This window comes from Belonocnema kinseyi, chromosome 7, assembly GCF_010883055.1.
Source record: "Belonocnema kinseyi isolate 2016_QV_RU_SX_M_011 chromosome 7, B_treatae_v1, whole genome shotgun sequence".
Classification (NCBI taxonomy): Eukaryota; Metazoa; Arthropoda; class Insecta; order Hymenoptera; family Cynipidae; genus Belonocnema; species Belonocnema kinseyi.
The window spans coordinates 11,401,819-11,421,856 of NC_046663.1; the positions used below are offsets into that span (position 1 = coordinate 11,401,819).

A 20,038-nucleotide genomic window follows, 5' to 3' on the forward strand; every position below is an offset into this window, starting at 1 on the left:
AAAACTTGGATATATTCGGCTTATTCCTAAGGCAAATCCGAACCAGCGATTTGAATTTCGAAGATACGTTTTTCCTGCAGACAATCCGATTCGAGTGCAATTGAGACATGTCTATGTGCCCGTACCAAACCGAGAACATATTGTATTATCAACATCCAATGGTGACATTCATGCAATACTGGAGTATACTGGGATTCTTCGTGGAATGTACACGTCAAGTAATAGTCATTCGAGACTAAAAATAAACATGCTAAATGGTGCAGTTGTCAAAATGACCACAAATGAAATGAAGGAATGTCATGTAGGCAATAATTACCCAATCTTTCCACGCTGGTTTACTGAAGATGTTTCAAATTATGATTCTCTTCAGCATGTTTATCATTAATTCTATCTTAAGAAGCTACGATAAATACAATATATTTCGTAATCCGCAGTCGGATCAAAATGAAATAAAAAAATATAGTTGTGCCGATGTATTATGGGGGTAAAAGCTACTACAGAATTCGCATACAGCCCCTTAACCCCGTCGATGGGGGGGGGGCAATTGTATCGGCGAGTCTAGCGACGGTACAGATTCTTCAACATGACGCAAGGTTTGCACTGCGAACCCTACGCAGTACCCACCATTGTGATAATTTAGGAAGAGAAAGAGAGACACTAGGAAGAAAGTTCTATCACTTACAGCCTTCTTCTTTCTGCAATCCCGTTTGCAAAACTGGTATATGAGGCCTTTATTCTTCCCATATTTTAAATCAGAATTTCCTCCACACTCATCGCAAAACTAAGTTTTTTTGTAGAAGTCTGCAATAAACAAGGAAATTTATTAGGCCGCCTACTTCTAGTTTTTTTTTAAATCCCGAAAACTATTTAGAAATTCCATTTTAAAACTTTACTAAGACGACAGACTTGACGGACGATGTTTCGTAAACTGAATTGCTAATATTAAACTGCATTTCCTACCTGTGAAGACCAATATTATACAATTATTCTTAAAAGTGTTATATTGTATAAGCGGCCAATAACAGGAACAACAATAACGACGGCGGCCAATACAGAATTCTGACTAACAAACTCTGTTAGTCTAGTCGCCACTATAAGCAGCCGAGAATCTTCGGCTCTGTTCAGGGCCAGCACATTTTTCTAACCAGCCGGTCAATGATCAATCAAAAAGATTATGGGGACCCATAATATGTAGTCCTGCACTGTGGCCTTCTTCTTAGTGTCTCTCTTTCTCTTCCTAATGTATCGCGATGGTGGGTACTGCGTAGGGCTCGCAGTGAAAATCTTGCGTCTTGTTGAAGAAGACTGCACCGCCAGCGTGCGACTCGGCCGAAACAATAGGCCCCCGGCGGCAGGGTTAAGGGGCTGAATGCAAACCCTGTAATAGCTTTCACCCTATTGTGGATACCCAGGCTTCTTTCATTTTATCTTTTGCGAGACCCCATGAGGTTTTTTCTATTCAAAAATAAAAAATAAAATTTTAAATGAAGAAAGGAAAATTGAACCAAAATTTCGGACTTAGTTTTTTACTGAAAGACGTACTTTAAATGTTGTTAAATGAAAATATTTCGATCGCTTCTTATTTATTGCGCTTTATCGAATAACAAGTCAACGATAGCTTGTGGATTGTATAACTAAATTCTTGATTCATTTTAGATTTTTTTTTAAATTTCTCTTTTAATTTACAACGGATGTGTGAAGAGGATTTTTGAGTTGTTATTTTTGACAAGTGTATGTCCATGAAAATAATGAACAAATGATATTCTTTTCTTTTTCGTCTATCATTTGATAAACAAATTCCCTACTCTCCTTATGTGTTGGAATTAATGTCCAGGGGTTTGCACAAGCGAAAAGTGTTTGATAAGAAATATTATTTTTCATAAAACAACCCTAGAAGCTCGTTGATTTTTACTAAAGGTACCGTATAGGATAAACCCTTTCCAATGACTTTTTTCTATAAAAAGAAAATTATCAGAGAGCATTTTCAAAATGCACAAAAACAAACTAAAATGAAAAGTTTAGGCCAAACAACGCATGCTATGAAAAAAAGTCAAGAAAAGAAAAACGTTGATTTTCAAAATCCCTACGAGATTTTTATAACAACTTTTTGATTTTGGTCGAAAGATTGAAAATTCAAAATTTGGTCGTACTGAAAATAATAAAAAATGCAAAAATTCCATTTTTTGGTCAAACTATGCAGGATAAGAAAAAAAGCTAAAATTGCGCGCCCCGGAAAGATCTACAAATTTGTTGTAAAAACGACATTAAAAATAAGAAAATAAACATTTTTTGGACTAACGACACTAGCTACGAAAAAAATGAGACAAGACTTGTTTATCCAAAAAATAGCTATAATTTTTTATACGGCACGTAGTTTTTGCTTTACTCGTAAAAAATAACATTCAAAATAAAAATATTAAATTTAAAACAAAAAAAACTACACAAAGTATGAACTAAAATTACCTGACAAAAGTTGTTCGCCTAAAAAGATGTATAAATTTATTATTCATCATTTTTAGATAGGACGAGTAGATTTTTTTTAATCGTGAAAAATAAGATTAAAAATTAAAAAAAATTAAATTTTTAGAAAAAGGACTTTTCTTAATAATGAATTCAATCTGGCTGAAGAGGGGGGGGGGGGTAAAATAGTCCAAAATGGTTAACGTAGTTTAAGGACGGTCCCTTACGAACTTTACGGTTTCCAGGGATAAATTCTGACTCCCTCTCCGTATTTACTGACCATTCTTTTGATTTATAATCGCGTGATGAGGGAAGGATAATGACGAATGAGCCCCAAACGAGGGGAAAACAAGTTCCTCCAACTTGCACTAAATTCTTCCCTGTAATCGATTCAATCTTGTGTAATCTTGTCAAGACTACCACTTATCCTGGCTAAGAAAAGGTTGCGAGGTAAATTAATATCTACGTCGATCAGAAATCGAAGAGTGTGTTATTTCCTCGTGATAAAATCCACATGAAAAAAATTCTTTGGGGGAAGGGTTAATAAGTATGTGGAAAAGGTAATCAGGTTTACACAGTTGAACGGTTCTTGCAAAACATTTTCATATCACTTAGAAAAAAAGTTAGGTACGAGTACGCAGCGCTTGATCGGTTAAACGTTTCAATCCTTCAAATGATTTCTCAATTTAATCGTTTCAATTTTTAACCTGTAGAAAAGATTATTCAACTCACAACTCACCACTCACAACTCACAATTCAAAACCCACAACCCACAACTCACAACTCACAACTGACAACTCACAGCGTACAACTTGCAACTTACAGCTAACAGTTTACAAAGGGTTGGGAAGTAGGGGGAATGAGGGGAAATTATATGGAGTAGAGGAAGTACAGAGAAATGAGGAGCGGTGAGTAAGGGAAACGAGGGGTGGGAAAGTGGGGGGAGTAAGGGGAAAAGTAAGGGGGTCTACCTGCTCGTTCTACGCTCTCCATTAGGGTGGTCTACAAACATTTTTTTTCGTAAGTTGTACGGGGACAATCCAGAAATTTGTTCGAATCTACACAGAAATAAATTAATTTTGTTTTGTTGTGAGAAAAAATTATATTTAGAGGTGCCGCAGGCCCCACGAAGTTTAACACGTATTTCTTATAAGAAAAAAATACGTTTTTGTCAATCTTATTCAGAATCTTTAATATTTTTTCAATCGAGTTGAAATTAAACATTTCTCTTCACAATTGGGCATAGAATACGAATGAAATATCCCTTTTCGAATCTCAACATTTTAAGTCTGTTTTAGAGGGTTCCAAAGAACCCCCATTAGTGAAAAAATGGGGCTTGCAAGTTTTTGGTGCTAATTATGACTTTTTTCCAGTTTTTTAAAAATAGAAATTGTTTCTGGCACATAAAAGACGATTTCATACTAATAATTGGATGTTCACATAAATTGTTTAAACAATTTACTATTGATTTTCGCCACTTTCTTATAGAATGGAGTTAGAAAGACGCAGATTTTTCAGAAATTTTCCACTTGTTGTCCAATTTTTAATTATAGGAAAGTGATAGTTCATCAATGATATCAAGAGTGATTGTTAAAAAAATTTATTATTATTGTTAATAATATTCTCTTCGTTTAATTGGTAGAATGATGCAGTTTTGTCTGAAATTGTTAACTGTTTGTCTATTTTTCATTAGGCATAACTTAATAATCAATCAGATTTAGAAAAAATAAATGTTCAAACAAATTATTATTGTTTATGACTATCTTCATCTATAGCAATGTCTGATAATTGCGGTTTTTCGACAATTTTAACCTTTTTGTCCTTTTTTCAATTAGTGAGAAAAATTAATGAAAGTTAACAAAAAAGTTGTTTAAACAATTCAACATTGTTTAAAACTATCTTTTCTTAGATAAGTGCTAGAAAGTTGCGGTTTCTTCTAAAATCTTTAACTTTGCATCGCGTTTTTAGTTATGAAGAAATAATAAGTCAACCACAACAAAAATGATTTTTCAAGTTGTATTGTTGTTTTAAGTGAATTATTTTAGCTCGTTTCCCAATGCGTAAAAAAGTTAATTTAAAAAAAGGCTATCCCTAATGTTCATTTATTAATTGCTAATAACTAAGCAGGTGAAGCAAAGTTAAAGATTTTACAAAAAACCACAACTTTCTAGAACTTATCTGAGAAAAGATAGTTATAAACAATATTAAATTTTTTAAACAATTATTTTTAAAACTTTGATTTATTATTAATTCACCCCGATTGAAAATTGGACAAAAAGCCAGACATTTCAGAAAAACGGCATAATTCTAGTATTATCCAAATATAATATTATTAATAATAATAATAAATTGCTTAAACAATTAATTGTTTTGACTTCAATTAACTACGTAACTTATCTTAATTGATGATTTGACTAAAATTGAGTTTTTGCAAACGGCAATTTTGTAGCATTTTTCTAAGAAAATATTATTAACAAATTATAAATTAATAAATTGTTTAAACAATTGGTATGAACATCTAATTATCAGTATAAAAATTCTTTTATGTGCCAGAAACAATTTGCATGAAAAATCGCAAAAAGGTCATAATTAGCGCCAAAAACTCGCGAACCCCATTTTTTCACTTATGGGGGTTTTTGGGAACCTATCAAAGAGACTTATGGTATTGATATTTGAAAAACGATATTTCATTCGTATTCCAGGGCTGATTTTGAAGAGAAATGTTGAGTTTTAACTCTATTGAGATAATATTGAGAATTTTGAAAAAGATGTACAAAAACGTCTTTTTTCTTATGGGAAATACGTCATAAATTTCATGGGGTTTGCGGCATCTCTAAATATATATTTTTTTAATGAATTCATTTCTGTGTAGATTCAAAAAATTTCTGAGTTGTCCCCATAAAAATTAAAAAAAATTTTTTTGGACCACCATTATAGAGAATATCATTTAATTTTTCTCAATTTTATTTTTCTCTGTACGAAAAAATTTAAATTAAATAAAAACTAAATTTAAAATTCTCTAGGAATAAGTTTATAGGAATAATATAGGAATAATTATAATAATTTTTTTTCATAAAAAAATATAGGAATAATTATAATAAATTTAAATTTAAATAAAATATATTAAACACAGAGGTATAATTATTTATATTATTAATTATAAATTACTTAATAATTATATAGTTCTAAAAATTGCAGATAATAAATAAAAAATTGTATTTAGTATAATGACATTTCATATTTTGAAAAATCATTAAAACCAGTGCTTAGTTGAATAATTATTCTTAAACTGTAATGTGAGATTTAAAAATTTCAGAAGAATAATCATAATGGTATACTTTTAAAGGATTAGCTGCTAAAAATTAATGAATTTCACAACATAATAGTTAAAGGGCATTGTTGATAATTCATTTTTTATTAAGATTGATAGTTTTACTTGAAAAGTCATCTCTTTGGTTGAAAAATCGTGTTTTTAGAAATTTTAAAATTAGTTTTTAACTAAAAATAATCGTTGCTTGGTTGAAACTTTATCATTTTAGTGTGATATATATCTGTTTTGTTAAAAAATAAATTATTTTGTCGAAAACTAATTTTTCAATCTGAAGATTCAACTATTTCACTTTTGGTTTAAAATGTTTGTTTTCAAGTATAACGTTCTTTTAATTAATTGGGTAAAAATAAATATATTATGTTCAAATTCCAAATTTAATCTTCCCAGGGACAAATTTGCTATAAAATTCCACAGTTTAATTATAAACACACGAATTTTCGACAAATTTTAACATTAAAACTTGTCAGAGATAAGTTCTGAACAAAATTCAGCAGTTGAATTGTCAACAGACGAATTTTCTATAAAATGAAGCGCTATATTTTCAACTATACCACGGAGAATTTCATAATGCTAGCTAGCCAGGTTTAAAATATTTATTCTAATTTTAATCTTTTGATTGCATGTGACATGTCGTTGGAATCAAACTAAACCTGTAGATTCCGAAAATAATATTTTTTAATTTCGGATTGAAAAATTAGAACATTTTTATGTTTAGTATTTTATTCGTCATTAGGACAAGTGCCCCCCACCTCCACCCGCTAGCAATGCTCGTCAAAGCGCTCTTGCTCAGTCAGCGACGTGAGGCGAAGTCGAGTGGAGAGGGTAAGATGAGCAGGTATACGGCGATTAAATAAATACTGCCCTATGAGTAGGGAAAGTGAGGGGAGTGGAACTATAGAAAGTGAGGGAAAATGAGAATCGTAAAGGACGTGGGAAAATGTAGGGGGAGTTGTGAAAGGATGAAGTAGGTAAGGAAAAAGTTGAGGAAGGGAGGGGAAGCAAAGGTGGAAATGTGTTTTGGGTGAATAGGAATAGAGAGGGGAAGAAAAGGATAATAGCGGAAGTAGGGCAATGTAGTGGGAGTAGGGGAAGTAAAATTTGTGAGAGGGAGGGTTGAACGACTAACTTACGTCGTCATAGGCTGTCGGGTCCGAAATCAAAAAGTGCAGTGGGAAATTAACTTTTCTTCTAAACAGAATTTACAGTTTTCTCACCTCGTATTTTTAAAGTATTAAAAATGAATTTCAATGTTTATTTAAATTAATAAATTATACAAAAAAAATTAGAAATCGTAATTTTATTTTATTTTTAGTTTTATATGATTTTAATTTTATTCAATTTACTTTATTTATTCATTAAAAACATATTTTTATAGTTAATTTATTTTTTACTTTACAAATTGTACAAATTATAAACATGTTTATTTATCTTAAAACTGATTTTTTTGCGTTTAAGATTCAACTATTTGCTAGGAAATTTAACTTTTTGTTTAACATTAATTTTTTTATTGTCAAAAATTAAACAATTTGATTGAAATTTGTTTATTTTTGATTAAAAAACCTTTCGTGGTTAAAAATTCAACGTCTTTAGCAGAAATTTGAACCTTATTATTGGTTGAAAATGTAACTGTTTAGTTAAAAAAAAATTTGTTCAAAGAATAAACTATTTTGTTGCAAATTTGCCTTTCTCGTTAAATTGAACTGTTTCTTATTTAAAATGATCAGTTTTTGGCATTAGGTTTATATTTCATGATTTTAGTTCAAAATTTGTCTCTTTAATTAAAAATTGAACTACTTCATTTTCAATTCATTTCATTCATTTTCCTGATAAAGCTTCATCATTTTATATAAAAATTTGTCTCTTCGGTTAAAAATTTTATTATCTCGTAGAAAATAGGTTCTTTTTTAAATTGGATTCGACTCTTACTAATTCAAATCTTTTTTGGTTGACACATCAACTTTCTGTTGAATTTTTTACTTAACGTTAATAATTTTTGGTTAAAGAAATTACTTTCCTATCAAGTAATAAAATTTTCAATCAGAAAGATGAATTTATTATGAAGAAATACGAAATCTCAAAAAGTTACATGTATTCGAAAGCTAGAAATAAAATAGTTAAATTTTCAGTTTAAAAATTAATTATTTGCAAAAGACAAATTTCCAACAAAATGGTTCAATTTTCAACTAAAAATAAAGAAATAAATTTTCATCAGAAAAGATCAATTTTCCGCCAAGAAGATCATTTTTTTGCGCAAACTTCGTATTTTCAATTGAATACATGAATTTATAGTAGAAAAAATTCATTTTTAATAAAAACAAAAAAACGAATTTTCATTAAAATAATTAATTTTTTAAACAAAGAAATGAACTCTTAGCCAAAAAACTGAAATTTTATCTAAGAATATTACTTTACTGTCAAAAAAGTGAAATTTTCGATAAAATACATGAAATTTCAGTCAGTAATGAGTAAGTATTGAAAGTTGAATTTTCAAAAAAAAAAAACGAATTTTCTACAAAGGAGCTGAATTTCCGACAAAGAAAAAAAATATTGATGAAAATAGTTAAACTATTAACTGAATATATAAATAAATTTGGAATTTAAATTATAAATCTTATACAAAAAAGAATTTTTAACTAAATATTTAAATTTGAAACCAAAGAAATGACTTTTCAGCACAAAAAAATGATTTTCTTTACCAAGATGATGATTTTTTTCTATAAAACAGAAAACGAGTTTTCAACAAAATAGTTAAAATTTTTTCCAGACATAAATTATTTTTAATTTTAATGATAAATCTTAAGCAAAAAATAATAATAATTTCCAACTAAATAGTTGAATTTTCAACATAAAAAAATGATTTTTTGACAAAATTTTTCTTTGTTTAAATAAGTGTGAATTTTGATAATGCATAGCCAAGAAAATAATATTTTAAATAAACATTAATTTTTTATCTATAATTATTAGTTTCAAACTGGTAATGTTTATGTTCATTCCCTTATAATTTATGAAACCAATTTAAAATTGGGGGCGGGGGGGGGGGAGAAAAAATTACAGACAAATTTCTTAAGTAATTTTTGGATGAACCTTAATTATTAAACCATATATTTACCTTTTGTTCGATATTACTTTGTAACTGGAATAACGCCACTCTGAAACAGAATTGATTAAATACGCAATTAATTAAACGTTGAAAATTTAACGAACTGAAAGATATAACTATAATGGAAGCTTCACAACTGCACTTGTCCAAAAATATCTTGTTTCTTTATTTTAATTTTTTATTGTAATTAACGATGTAATCATTGCGTGCTTTTAATGAAAAATATGCATTTTGTAAAACTGGAATTTAAAAATATATTTGATAACAATTTAAAAAAATAATCATAAAGACCTTATTGTAAGAGATTGAAATTTAAATAAACTGAGAATTTTATATGAATGCACTTTTTGCACGAAATAAAGTTTAAAAATTGTACAAAGAAAATAATAATTTAGTTTCCAATTTTTTATTTAGAAAAAGTGATTACTAATTATACAAAAATAAAGTTTTGGGTGGGCCAGTTTTCCCAGACGCACAGTGGGGGAATAAATACTTTTTTGGTTCAAAATAACGTGCAGCCTACATATTTTCACGGCTTGGGACAAAAAGATGATAAAATTTGAAAAAATGTTGTTATGCTTGATTTTCTCTTTAGTTTTTCAATTTTTTTATAAATAAACAAATGTGACGGAAAAAATGGAAATCTTGCCTGTTTGACGTACAATAAACGAAAAAAAATTATATTAAAAATTATTCGTTGAAAGTGTACCTTCTATAATTTTAAATAATTTTATTTCCTCTTTTTTAAGTTATATTGCAAGCAATTTCGATGTAAATAATATTAAAATAAAGAAAATTTCTTCTTAAATTATTTTTTTATATTATAAACAAATTAAAAAAACAACTGGATTATTCAGACATTTGTCGACAGAAAAATTGTTTTTTTTTATGTCAATTTTTGTAATTGAAAAACTTTCTGATAATTTCAGTTAAATTCGTGATTTGTTGATAAATATCAAGATTTTTAAAGCGAAGTTAATAAACAAACGCATAATTCGGGAATATGTCGACGGAAACACTCGTTTTTTTTAAAGAAGACAAACAATTTATTAACTGAGTATGTGTGTTGGTAAAAATATAATTAACTTCTTAATTAAAACGACTGAAATTGAAGAAGAAAAAAATTTCTGTAGACAAAGGCCCGAGTGATACACTTTTATTTGATTTTTTTTAAAAATAAAATAAAATAAATTAGCTAATTATGAATGCTTCTGAAATTATCGTACAGTTCCCACTTAAAAATCGACTGACAAAAGAACAAACTTTTCTGTCAAAAAATGCCTGAAGATTGCATTTTTAAATTAAATTTGTTTAAAAAATCATACAAAATTGCCAAAAAATTATGAATTTTGCTGAAATTATCATGAGGTTTCTAATTTAAATAAATGACATAAAAAATGGATTTTTCTGTCAGAAAATACCTGAATAAGGAATTCTTATTCAATTTGTTTATGAAATTAACAAGCATAATCATACGTGAATTTTTTTAAATAATAATATTGTTTGAATCCAAATTTCTTGCAAAATAATTTGAAAAATCGAAAAGTTTGCAAATAAAAAAAAACACTTTCAACAAATTATCTGTTTATAACAATTTTGATTTGTTTATCGTATCATAATGTAATTTCTTTAAGAAATTTAAATCTATAAAAGCAGGTGATAACCATAATTTTTCTGTTATTTACGAGTACCAAGATCGTCAAATAAAAAATTTGCAATGATTTTCCTTGTGTTTGTTTATTTATAAACAATTGATAAACTAAATAAATAATTAGGCTCGAAAACTTTTTTTTTAAGTTTCACTTCCTTTTTAAAAATTTCATGTCAATATTTGTGGGCACTGCGTTATTTTGAACCATAAAGTTAATTTTTTCCCCACTGTGCGATGCGCCTAGTTGCATGAATTTCAGGTAATGTATTTTTTAAATACTGTATAGATTTCTTAAAATTTTAGTACATTAAATTTTTTTAAATAATTCCTTTCTTTAAAAAAGAATATTTAAAAAAAAGTATCGAAATCCGTATTCAAACATAATAATAGTATTTAGTAGCTCTATTGACTAAGAAGTGACAAGCTGATCGCTGGAAAAAAATGTGTAACTATCCATATGTCAACTGTTGGCATATTGGCATTGTCAAAATTTGAAAATCCCAATTTTAGTGAAATTCTAAGCATTTTGAACACCTTCTTGGGTCCTCCTTAATACTTTTTGTTCAGATAATAAATAATAAATGTGAGAATAGGTTATGTTCACTCCAATCATTGGCGGCCAATTTCCCGCCAAAAATTTAAAAAGTATACTTTTTAAACATTAAAAAATTCATAATTATTTAAAAAAATCATTTTAGGTAATTCTATTTAATTTTTAAAGCTCTTTCAATTGCGGAAAGATCACGAATATTGCATTGCTTTTGAAATAAAACAAATGGCCGTATAAAAAGCGCAAAAGCTCTCGGCTGAAGGCAAGAACAACAAACGAATCTCTCCGACTCCGACGATTTAGATGCATAAACCAACTCGCCAATGCCACCTAATCCCTCTGTTCTGTTTCCTTCTTTCTTGCTCCTTGCACTTTTTCTTTTTTAATTTGCTCTTCCCTTCTCTCTCTCTCTCTCTCTCTCTCTGGTCTGAACGCGACGACGCGTGTGGCACGTCTGCTTTATTTAAAAACGGCCATGAGTCGACACCAGGGGCAGAGTGAAATTCCGGGAAGGTTGTCACGCCTGACAGACCGCGGCGAGCTCTTCTGTCGACGATTTTACTTTTTTCCAAAAACCTGTTGAACGTGAAAGTATGCATTTTCTGGAAAGTGAAACATAATTAAAAAATAAACCGTCCCGCAGTCAGGACAAATAATGTTAAGCTACGAGTACAATACTTAGCTACAACCTAAAGATTGACCACTAGGGTGGTCCAAAAATTTTTTTCTCGAATTTTTATGCAAAACGTCCGGAAATTTGTTCGAATCCATAAAAAAATACATCCATTTTTTCTAAAAATAATATTTAGAGGTGGCGCAAGCCCCATCAAGTTTAACACGTATTTCCCATTAGAAAAAAAGACGTTTTTGTAAATTTTATTCATAATTCAAATATTAGGTGAATCGAGTTCGAAATTCACCATTTCTCTTCACAATTAGTCACAGAATGCGAATAAAATATTACTTTTCAAATATCACCCCCATAAGTCTGTTTTATAGGGTCCCAAAAAAACCCCATAAGTGAAAAAATGGGTTTTTCGTGTTTTTGGCGTTAAATATGATTTATTGCGTGTTTTAAACGCAAATTATTTTAAATACATGAAATACTACTTTATAATTATAATTAGATGTTTATTTAAATTGTTTAAACAATTTATTATTGTTTTTAGCAAATTTCTCTTCGAAAAGGGTTAGAAAGTCAAGGTTTTTTCTAAATTTTTCAACTTATTTTTACGGTTTCAGTTAGAGCGAGGTAATAATCAATTTAAGTTAACAAAAATAATTGTTTCACCAATGTGTTATTAATTATAACAATATTCTCTTAGAAAAGTGCTACAAAGTTGATTAATACTACATAGTTGCGGTTTTTTCTTGAAATTCTTAACTTTTTATCACTTTTCAATTAGAGTTCAGTAATAATTAATTCATGTTAACAAAATAATTGTTTAAACAATTTATTATCATCGGTAATAATATTTTATTTTCTTAATGATAGAAACTTGCGGTTTTTTTCTGAAATTCTTAACTTTTTGCCCACTTTTCACTTGAAGTGAGTTTATATTTAATTTAATGTGACAAAACAATTGTTTGAATATGATTGTTTATAGCTATCTTCTCTTAGATTAGTGCTAAAAAGTTGCTGTTTTTCTGAAATGTTTAACTTTGCTTTGACTTTTTAGATGTGAATCATATTTTAAATGGTATTATATTGTTTTGAGTAAATTATTTTTGTTCTTTTCCCAATGCGGAAAAAAATTAATTCTCCTTAATGTTTATTTATTCTTTGTTCACAGCTAAAAAGGTAAGGCAAAGTTAAACATATCAGAAAAAACACAACTTTCTAGAACTTATCCAAGAGAAAATAGTTATAAAGAATAATAAATTGTTTAAATAAGCATGTTTGTTAACGCGAATTAATTATTACCTCACTAAGTGAAAAGTGGACGAAAATCTTAAGAGTTTAGAAAAAACCGCAACTTTTTAGCACTAATCTAAGAGAAGAGAGCCATAAACAATAATAATAATTTATTTCAAGAATTATTTTTGTTAAATGAAATTAAATATTAACTTACGTCAAGTGAAAAGTGAACAAACAGTTAAAAATTTCAGAAAAGAACCGCAAGTTTCTATCATTAAGCAAAGAGAATATTATTAGCTATAATAATAAATTGTTTAAACAATTATTTTGATAATTTTTATTAATTATCACTTGACTCTAACTGAAAAGTGATAAAAATGTAAAAATTTCAGGAAAAAACCGCAACTATGTAGTATTAATCTAGATGAAGATAGCTATACACAATAATAATTTGTTTAAATAATTATTTTTCTTGAATTAAATTAAATAATTACGCACTTTAAGTGAAAAGTGGACAAAAAGTTGTGAATTTCAGCAAAAACCACAATTTTTAAATATTATTTTAAGAGAATATTGTTATGAATAATAACAAATTGTTTAAACAATTAATTTTGTTAAATTGAATTAAACATTAACTTACTTTAAGTGAAAAGTGGGCAAACCGTTAAAAATTTCAGAAAAAACCGCAACTTTCTATCATCAGGCAAACAGAATATTATTAGTAATAATAATAAATTGTTTAAACAATTATTTTGATAATTTTAATTAAATATCTCTTCACTCTAACTGAAAAATGATAAAAATGAAAAAATTTCAAGAAAAAAGCCGCAACTATGTAGTATTAATCTAGATGAAGATAGCTATAAACAATAATAATTTGCTTAAACAATTATTTTTCTTGAAATAAATTAAATAATTACTCGCTTCAAGTGAAAGTGGACAAAACGTTGTAAATTTCACAGAAAACTGCAACTTTCTAGCATTATTCTAAGAGAATATTGTTATGAATAATAAAAAATTGTTTAAAAAATTTCTTTTTCAACTTTAACTGATTATTACCTCGCTCTAATTGAAACGGTACAAATAAGTTGAAAAATTCCGAAAAAATTTTGACTTTCTAACCCTTTTCTAAGAGAAAGTTGCTAAAAACAATAATAAATTATTTAAACAATTTAAATAAACACCTAATTATCAGTATAAAGTAGTATTTCATGTATTTGAAACAATCTGCGTTTAATAAACTGCAAAAAAATCATAATTAGCGCAAAAAACTCGAAAAACCCATTTCTTCACTTATGGGGGTTTTTTGGGACCCTATAAAACAGACTTATGGGGGTGATATTTGAAAAGTAATATTTTATTCGAACTCTGTGACTAATTGTAAAGAGATATGGTGAATTTCGAACTCGATTTACCTGATATTGAGAATTCTGAATAAAATTTACAAAAACGTATTTTTTTCTTATGGGAAATACGTGTTACACTTCATGGGGCTTGCGCCACCTCTAAATATTATTTTTTTTCACAAAAAAAAACAAAAATGGGCTTATTTTTTTGTGGATTCGAAAAAAGTTCCGGGTGTTTTGCATACAAATTGGAAAAAAATTTCTAATGCATTTTTGGACCACCCTATTGGCCACCCCCCCCCAACGATTGCCCCCCCCCCAAACTAACGATTGGCTATCTCATTTGAATATATAATTTTTGTTCACTTTGAAATTGCAGTGAGTTAATAATTCAGCTCAAGAAAAATAATTGTAAAAATAATTAGTATTAATTTAAATAATTTTGTCTTTGAATAATGCTAGATAATAATGCTAGTATAAAATATATCCTTTTAAAATGACTGTTAATCCAATTTTTTTGGATTACTGGAAAATTCTGAAAAACAAAATTCCCGATGAAAGAAATTGCGAAATAGAAAAGTGCCGAAAAGAAAATTTTCCAACAATGGAATATTCCAGAACTTGCGTCACTAAAAATTATCAAGCCTCCTCACCTATATTAGGTACGATTTTTTCTATCCCCTCCTCGCACTTTTCTTTGCTAAGAGTTTTCTACGAATTTTATTTTTTTTTTCAATTTTATGAATTTTTCGAAAAATTAAAATTTTCTACCAAAAAATACGAATTGTCAGCGGTAAATGTAACGCTTAAGATTGATCTTTCAGAAAAAAAGTATTTTCATTTCAAATAAAAAAGCACGTGATAATTAATATTTCAACCAAAAAAGATTGTTATTTTAAATAAAAACCATATAAATTTCACCAAAAAAGACCAATTTTCCACAAAACAGTTCAATTTTATTACACGAATACCTAGATGTTTAAAAAAAGGTTATTTTACATAAAAAAACTCAATTTTAAACCAAATAGTTTAATTTTCAATCAAATATATAAATTTTCTACAGAAAACCTTCAAAGAAATGTTTCGAGTTTTTAGAAAATTAGAGAAAAAATTCTTTCCTAATTTTATAAAATAAAGAATCATTGAAAATTTTCTCATAAGCCTTAAGAAAACTTTTCGTTTTTTTTAGAACCTTTGAAATTCTTATAGAAAAATTCAGCTTTAAAATCTACATTCTTTACCGAAATTTTAGAAAATTATATGAATATGTTTAAATATCTTTTAAAACGATTCGAATTTTTCTTAAACTATTTTAAAATTACGAAAAATTGTCTTAAAACGTTCGGTTTTTAAAAAGTCTTTTCAAAAACTTTTTTTTTCTAAATAATATTATTTAAAATTAAATTTTTTTAAATCAAAAATCATGTCACATTTTTTAAGGAATTGTAATAATTTTTTTATTATCTTGAAGCCCTTCTAAATCCTGAAAGAGCTTCAACATTTTACTTTAAAATCTATAAATTTCAAAATTATGTTTTAAAATTCCTAAAATCTTTTTCATTTCTTCTAAATCTTCCAAATATCTTTTAAAACAATTACAATTTTTCCTAACATAAAATTTCCTTAAGCTATTTACGTCTTTTTTTTAATTTTCGAAATCTTTGACAATTTTCACAATTTTAAAATAAAAGGTATTCACTTGAAATCAATTTTATTTAAAATAAAAGATTATGAAAATTTTTACAACAAATTTTGAGAAATGTTTTTTTTTCTTATTTTGAAACCATCCAAAAGTCTTAAAAAACTTAAAAATTTTATTTCAAAATATTTAAAAATCGACATTTGGTTTTACATTTTGCAAATTTTTTCATGTTCAATTCAAGTTAAGAGAAACAATTGTAAAAATAAATTATTAATAATTTTAACACTATTGTCTTTGAATAATGCTAGAAAGTTACAGTTTTTTCTGAAAGTATCCTCGTCTTCACTTCTTACGCAGTAAGATTATAATTATTGCAATTGAACCAAATTAATTATTTAAACAATTATTTATTGCTTATTTTAGTGTTTTTCTTGGAGTAATGCGAGAAAGATGTTTTTTCTGAAATTGTTCTCCTTTTGTTTACTTTTTACTTATTGAGGTAATAATTATAGCAATTTAACAAAAATTGTTGTTTTAACATATTGTTGTTTATAACTATCTTTTCTTAAAGTAATGTTAGAAAATTACGATTTTTTCAGAAAATTTTAACTTTCATTTGTCTTTAAAAAAATTAATTTTTAAAAAATTGGTCTTGATAACTAATTCAACAAAAAGTGGTATTCAAGAAAATCCAGATAAAAAATTTAAAGAATGTTTCAAATGTATGGTTTTATTTAAGAATAAACTGCAAACTTTCTAATATTGCAATAAAAGAAGGTCATAAACAATCATTAATTTTTAAAACAATTATGTTCGTAGAATCGCATTAATTATTATCTCACTAAACGTGAAAAGTTGACAAAAAGAAGAAAATGGGAAAAAAGTTAGAATTTCGTAGCATTACTTTTAAAAATTATTAAAAGTTATAAATTTTTTAAGCAATTATGTTTGTTAACTTGTTTTAATTCTTTACTCACTGAGAGAAAAGTAGGTAAGAAGGTATAATTTTTTAGAAAAAGCTCCACTTTTTAGCATTATTAAAAAAGAATACTATTAAAAAAATAATTTGTTTCAACAATTACTTCTCTTAATTTTAATTAATTATTATCTCACTCTAATTGAAAAGTAAACACAAAGTGAAGAATTTCCGATCAGATCTCCACTTTTTAGCAATATTTAAGGAAAATAATAATAATAAAAATTATAAAATTTTTTAAAACAATTATGTTTGTTAACTTGAAGAAACTATTATCGCATTCTGATTAAAAAGTGGACAAAAATTCCAAAATTTCAGAAAAGAGCGAAAATTTGTCGAATTATTCCAGGGGAATATTGTTATGTATAATAATACACTGTTTAAATAATTTTTTTTAACAATATTAAATATCTTTAAATAATTTAATAAGACATCTGATTATCAGATGATTATTAAGTAATTATTAGAGATCAAAAATTGCAAACCCAAATTTTTTATTTATAGGGTTTTTTTGGTCCCCATAATTGAGTTATGGTAGTAACTTAAAAAAGTAATTTTTAATTGACATTTTATGGTTTATATTCCATGTATCATAAAATTTAAAAATCTAATATTCACGAATCCGAATAAAATTAAAAAATAGTATTTTTTCTAATGGTAAATGCGGTTTGTATTCCATGGGGTTTCTGGGATTTTTGAATTAAATTTTTTTATGCATTTATTTTTTCGTAGATTAAAAAAATGTGAGAGGGGGGGGGGTGAGATATATTCATGTAATTAGAAAAAAATTACTTTTTGCAAAAATGCAATTAAAATTTTTAAATTTTTACATAGGCTATGAATATTCATGTGACGAGCTTACTGGATAAATTATACAAAGATGATGAATCTCAAAAGTAGTAGTTCCTGTTTACATATTTAGGAATTATTTAAACAATTTCCATTTGTATAAGCAATAGGGAGAGGGATGGGCGGCATGGTGTCAGGGGTGAAAAAAGAATTAGCAGTAAAAGGGAGAAAAGATGGGAAAATGGAGGAAAAGGATGGAAAAATGATAAGAAAAATTATAATTGGGAAAGTAGAAATAGCAGTGGTGTGTGTATACGGAAGAAGAGGGGAAGAGGAAGGCTGGAGAGTAATAAGGAGGTGGATGGAGGAAAAGAAGGAAGAATTGGTTTTAATAGGGGGGGGGGGGGGGGCTTAAATGCATGGACTGGCGAACAAGGGGGAGGGTTATGGGATGAAGAAAAGGAAGCATTTATAAGAAACTCCAAACATAGAGAGACGCACAGGGAGAGGAGGAAGTTACTAGACATGATAGGAGAAACAGGATGGTTTATATGCAATGGCAATATGAAAGGAGATGAGGAAGGGGAGATCACATTCATATGAAAGGGAGCAACAGTAATAGACTACATCCTGGCTGAAGAAAGAATGCGGCATATGATAGGGAGTATGAAGGTAGGGAATGAAATAGGGTCCGAGCACTTCCCGGTCATAGTTACACTAAGAAGAGGCGTCAGTAAACGCGGCAGAGGGAGAAAGGAAAAAGGGTGCGAACGAAACACGAAAATGGGAATCTGGGGGGTAGATAAATTAAACGAGTTTAAACAAAAGATGGAGAAGGAGAAGGTTAGGTATGAAAAATAGGAGGGAATAGACTCGTTAGTTGAAAGGTTGAAGGAGTCCATTGAAAAGGTAAAGGATGAGCTGGGAACTAATGAAGAAAGAGTAGGGGGAAAAAGAGGCTGGTGGGACGAGGAATGCTGGGAGAGTAAAAAGAGAATAAAAGAGTGTGTGAGCAAATGGAGAAGAGGGGAAATGGAGAAGGAGGAGTATAAGAGGAGGAAAAAAGAACATGAGAAGATGCTGGAAATAAAAAGACAGAGGGGAAAGGAAGAATATAAAGCAGAGGTAGAAAAAGCCATCGAAGAAGGTAGGGTGTGGGATGTGATAAATAGGGATAGAGGGAAAAGGAAGGGCGTTAACGAAGAAATAGAAATGGAGGAATGGACGGATTATTTTAAGGGTCTATTAGGGGGAGAGCAAAATAAGATCAAAGGGCAAAAGTGTAGGATGGTCCGAGGAGAAATGGAGGAAGGGAACGAGATAACAAGAAAAGAAGTGGATGAAGCAATCAATAGGTTAAAAAGAAACAAGGCGACGGGAGAAGATGGGATGGAGAACGAAGCGATGAAGTTTGGAGGAGAAGGGATTAGGGATGGGATGTGGAAGATCTGCAACAAGGTATGTAAAGGGGAAGGTTGGCCGGAAGAGTGGACGACGGGACTGGTGGTACCGCTTGTCAAGAAAGGGGAAGGAAAGAAGGTTGAGGAATACAGAGGGATCACTCTCATGTCAGTCGGCTATAAAATATATGCAGAAATTTTAAGAAATAGGTTGGAGAGTTAGGTAGAACAAAGTGAAAGTATCCCACATAATCAGACGGGCTTTAGAAAAGGAATGGGAACTATAGACAACATCTACGTACTTAACTATTTAGTTAACAGAAATTTGGGGAGAAAGCAAGGGAGACTAGTCGCTTTGTTCGTAGATTTCAAAGCAGCGTTTGACTCAGTGAATAGAAAAGTACTATGGCAGGCAATGAAAGAGAGGCGTGTAGAGGAAAAATTAGTGGAGAGGATAAAGGAAATTTTTACTGAAACCAGTATTAGGGTGAAAATAGGAAAGAAAAAAGGGCAGGTTTTCTGGACAAGCCGAGGTCTAAGGCAAGGGTGCCCTTTGAGTTCGTTACTATTTAGTATCCTATTAGTAGACTTAGAGGAGAAGCTAAAGGAGAAAGGGAAAGGAGGAACGGCTTTAGGTAATAGTAAACTATACTCTCTAGCATACGTGGATGATGTAGTTCTATTAGCAGATGATGAGAAGGGGATGAACCTATGATGAGAATCTTCGAAGAGTATGTGGGAACAGAAGAGCTGACGGTGAACGTAGATAAGACAAAGGTGATGTGTTTCAGAAATAGAAAGAGAAAAATAAATTACGTTTTGAAGATGAACGAACAAAAAGTGGAAATTGTGGAGGAGTTCTGTTACCTAGGTTTTTGGTTTGAGGCAGAAGGAGGAAACGAGTTGCAGGTGAGGAAAAGAATTGAATGTGCGAG

General features: G+C 28.9%; 1 protein-coding gene across 1 annotated transcript in view; it reads right to left on the reverse strand.

Moving 5' to 3' along the window:
- LOC117176894 (discoidin domain-containing receptor 2-like) overlaps nt 1-20,038 on the reverse strand; it is a 559,289-nt gene that overhangs the window by 300,702 nt on the left and 238,549 nt on the right. The window contains exon 2 of the mRNA XM_033367265.1: nt 8,901-8,940. The gene's annotated coding sequence lies outside the window, so the exon portion shown is untranslated. The remainder of the gene's footprint in view (nt 1-8,900; nt 8,941-20,038) is intronic.